Source organism: Rhodamnia argentea, chromosome 3 (assembly GCF_020921035.1).
Source record: "Rhodamnia argentea isolate NSW1041297 chromosome 3, ASM2092103v1, whole genome shotgun sequence".
Classification (NCBI taxonomy): Eukaryota; Viridiplantae; Streptophyta; class Magnoliopsida; order Myrtales; family Myrtaceae; genus Rhodamnia; species Rhodamnia argentea.
In genome coordinates, this window is record NC_063152.1 from 19,694,286 (window position 1) to 19,699,204 (window position 4,919).

The following is a 4,919-nucleotide window of genomic DNA, read 5'->3' on the forward strand; positions in this document are numbered from 1 at the left end:
GATAGATCCAGCACTCACTTGCGAAGTTAATCAACAAGTGGAGAGAGGCCCCGCCGGACTCTACACGTGCTTTAACCCAATACTAGATCTAATAAACTTTCTGGATGATTACAGAATTTGTGGCAAGTGGAGAGCATACTGAACCAACCATTGTAATAGAGAAGTAGAGACATTTTAGCACAGAAGTATTCGCTCGAAGAGAAAAGAGGAGTGTTTTAGAAACTCATTAGAAGCAAACTCTTACTTGAATTTCACAAAGGAAGCCAAGTCTTGGCCGATACAAGAGGTAAACATGCCTTATATAGGTGAAAACACAAAGGAGTCCTTATAAGTGAGGTCCGACAATCACACAACCAACATTGACTTACGAGGAAGCCATTATTGCAACTAAGCACACAAACGAACAAACTCTGCAACCACTCTTGACTCTTTTTACAAAGTGGAGCAGGTGAGCGGGTAAATACACGACTACACGACTCTTAAGGCTTTTGATATCCGATGAAGCACATGGCCTTGTCTGGTGGAGCAGGTGGTGTCGGATGGAGGGAGTTGATGGATCTGATGGAGCAGGTGGCATTATCGTCTCCTGTCCGGGTCGGGATGATAATTGGCGTCGTCTGAGTCAGAGCCGCCTGGTCCATCATAGTCAGAGGGGCCGTCTTTCTGACTTCGTAGGCTCGCACAATCGCTCTTTTTCATAGTCTCGAGATGATCCGGGTCTAAGTGCGGATCATGTGGAACGCCCGAGGTGCTTCTGGATGAGGAAGGGACGTCAGGCATGACGGGTTGTGGGTAGCTATATGGATCTTGTGACATTTGTCCGCCCCATGGATCAAAGGACCGAGTATCTGTGTCCATGGAAGAGCTTGGTTGATTGTCGTTGTACTCTTGGAGTGCTTCGAATACATGAGGATGGGTCCTGGGTGTATCCCAAGAGTAACTCGACGAGTTTGTAAGGCCATATCTCGGGTGGTATAACCTTATTCTCTTGACAGTAGTATTCCTGGAGCTCTCGTATTCATGAGGGATGTCAAATACGGTTCTGGACTACGTCTTGTGAATCTTGAAGACTTGATCTTGGAGTACAGGCTTGAAGGAGGTAGTGCACATTTTCGCAAAGCATTGGATCTTTTGTCTCCTGAGGGTCCAATGAATGACCAGGGATGATGAAAGAGGACAACTATGTGTCTGCAAGGTTCGGGTCGACCAACTTGTCTTTGAAGAATGAACAAGTGTTTCCATGCTTGAAGGGGTTGGAACCAAGTGAGAATATCAAGGAAGAACTTCTGGGGATGGTCCCGATAATTTCCAAAAAGGGAATCAGACAAAACCTTAATGATTTCGTCTAAAGGGAACTCTATGGCAACTTGGTAGAGGTGAAACATAAACCAAAACATCCATTTTAAATCGGAAGGGAAAGGGATGGTAGAAGACCATCTTAATGGATGTATGAACGGATAATCACAATTGAGACCTGGTTTGAGGAATAATCCACCATAATCTTTAAAGATGACATAATGGTAATTCCAAAATAATCTGTGAAAATTATCAGAGAGGGAATTTTGTTTGAGGAGTGGAGGGATATCAGGTGGATACTGGTGTGATGGCCACCGGTGTTCGCGCATATTCCGGGTTTTGAAGGATCCCGAAAACTCTTTTCGAATGAACATGTTGATGGATTCGAAAGGTTCTTTTGGCCTAGAAAAGAAATCAGCCAAAATATTTTTCTTTCCAGAAATGTGTTTTGAATCGAAAGAGTATTTAGAAAACCATTACGCCCAACGCAAGAGTTGAGGATGAGGAACTTGCTTTTGCTTGAATTTGAGCATCCGGGGAAAAGAGGACATGTCCATTTCGACTAAAAAATGATGACCAATGAGATGAAATTCAAATTTTTTGATTCCATTTTTTACTGCAAGAATTTCTTTCAAAGTGGAGTGATAATGCATTTCTGCTGTCGAAAACTTTCCACTTTTGTATGCACTGATTCTTCGCTTACCTTTAATTTCTTCAAGGAGGATAGCTGCCAGTGCTTGTCACACGGCATCCGTCTGAAGAATTCCGGTTCCAAAGTGGAAGGGATCCGGAGAGGGGGCAAATTTTGCAGTATTTCTTTTAAGGTCTTAATGGAAGTGGTTTGCTTTTGTGACCAAGGAGGAGGATTCTTTTTCAACATCTTTTGCAGAGGAGAAAGGATCCGAGAAATTTTTGGGATGAAATCTCTAAGATAATTGACAATTCCTAAAAAGGATTGGATCCGGTGGACTGAGAGGTTTTCATCCGGGAATTTCTGGAGATCTTCCGCAATGTGTGGTCCTGGGCAATAGGTTCCATTTTTCAAACGCATGCCGAGAAATTCAATTTCTCGTTGAGCTATGATCATCTTCTTTTGTGACAACATGATGCCATGAGTATGCACAATTTCAGTAAATTGCTGAAGGAGTTTTGCATGAGAATGTTCATCATGGGAAAACAGGAGAATATCATCAATGTAGATCCGGGCATTAGCAAGGATAGGTTGGAAAATTTTGCACATAGCCTTTTGGAATAGGGACGGAGCAGTTTTAAGTCCAAAAGGAAGGACTCTCCATTGGAAGGGCTGGTTAGGGATGCAGAAACCAGTTTTGAATCTGTCTGAGGGATGAATTCCTAATTGCCAGAAGCCCGCCTTAAGATCGAATTTGGAATAGATCTTGGCCTGGGCAAGGCTGGAGAACAAAGAGTTCTTATGGGGCAATGGGAATTTGTCATCTTGGATGAACAGATTGAGAGGCTGGTAATTTATGACTAACCGTAGCTTTCCACGATTTTGTTCTGCTCTTTTGTTGACATAGAAGGCCTCACATGCCCAAGGGGGAGTCAGAGGGCTCAATGAGTCCTTGAGAAAGAAGGCGAGCACATTCTGCTTGTGCTTGAGCAAGGTGATCCGGGTTCATACCCGAATGACTTGCCTTGGTGGGATTGATTTCTCCATTTTTCTTGAAGGGAATTTTGACAAAAAAGTCAGAATTTTGCCAAAGAGGGTTGGAGCAAATCTGGGCAAAATTTGGTGAGATTCGAACAATGAGAAAGGAGAGATTGATAAATGGGATCAAGGATTTACGGTTGGATGAGAAAGAGTCTCTGGATTTCAACAAACTCTTGGAACTTCTTTTGAAACTTTAACCCCTTAGGGTTTATCTTGAGTTGTGGGAGCTTAGAAAGAATATCCCAACCAATGATGAGATCCTTGTCATGAGATGGACATCCAAGGATTTGGGTGGTGATTTCACAACCGGGGAGAATATGAATGGTGAGGGGTTTACTACGCAGTTTGGTAGTAAAAGTTTCTCTTGAGGCTGCCTGGAAATATCTGGTATATGGTGTCCAGTATTCTTCCGGAAGGATTTTGGTATCTAACGGGGATGCAAGTGCGCCGGTATCAATGAGGGCAATGACTTGGATGGATTTGGTGTTGTCTGGAAGGTGGAGCCGGACTGGAAAATGTGGGGGATGGAATGTTGGGGAGTGGATTCTGAAAGAATCAGCAAGAGGAAAGAAGGAGAGAATATCTCTCGGGGCTGAGTCCGAATCAGAAGAGTAAGTTTCGATGGCACACAAAGTGTCCGGAGACGGCTCTTCTTCAATGGAGAAGATGGATTCAACGTCTTCATCACCGAGAGAGATCCCAGTGTTTTGAGAGATCTTCTGGATCATGTAACGCCCTGTTTTTTTTGCTTGGGGGCATTTTTTTGCAAAATGACCTTTCTTGTTGCAAATATAACATCCGTCAGACTTGGGTTTCTTGCGGTGCTTTGCGTAACGACCGCGTGATTTCTTTCTGAGAAATTTCCACTTGCTTCTGCGAGGCTTCGCAAATGAAAACTTCTTGAAATGAACTTTCTTCTTGTGACCCGAGCAAGACGGATCATTACGATCTCTAGTGCACTTGATCTTCCATTCTGGCCTTTCACAGTTCTTGTTATACTTGCGGTTTTCTTTTAAGAACGGGTCGAACTGTCTTTTTCTTCTGCATTTTTCTTCAATGGCAATATGATCGGCTTGCTGTATTTCTCCGAGTGTGGATTCAAGGAGAGGCCTTTGAAGATGTTTATCAACTTCATCTGCAATCTCTTTAGGAATGGAGGCTAAAAAGATTGGTTTAAGATTGATGTCTGCTCCGAGATGATAAAAGAGTCGAATCATCTCTTTGAAATGTCTATCAAGATCCTTTCGAGAAGTGGAGCAGCATTTTCGTTCAAAGAACTCTTTTCTCTTGAGTTCTCTTTCACTGGTGGGTTGACTAACAAAATACGGGTGAATGACCCGCATAGCTTGATTAAAGTTCATCGGGAGAAAAGCAATTTGGTCTTGTTTCGAGATGGAGATCCACCGGTCTTTCGGGGTTCCAATGAACTTGCTAGTGAATTCTAAGAGAACTTCATAAGTGCTTTGTTCAGCTAGATTTTTGGCAACAAGCCATGTATGGAACTCCTGGATTTTCATGGGCCAACGATGGTAAGGAACATCATCAAGAGTAAAGTACGTACTTGATGAGGAATGGGCTGGACGAGATGATGGACTTGGATCCGAAGGGGTTTTAAGATTGACAAATTCCACTTCTTCATCTTCTTCTTTTGGGATCGCCATGACCATCATAATGGCTGGGATTTGGTCGTCTGAAATGTGTTCGGGATCATTTTTGGATTACGAAGAAGGAGATGTTTCTGATGGTGGTGCAGATGATGTTGAAGAAGAATCATCTTGCTCAGTGGCTTGAATTGTGGAAATGGATGGAATTTGTTTCCTCAAAAAACTTTCGATGGGATTAGAAACCATGAATGAAGGTAGCTTACGTGAAGGGGAATGTGGAGGTGAGTCGGGAGGTTACGGCGGTGCTTTGGGGGGAATTGGAAAAGTAGGAACCGATGATGATGTGT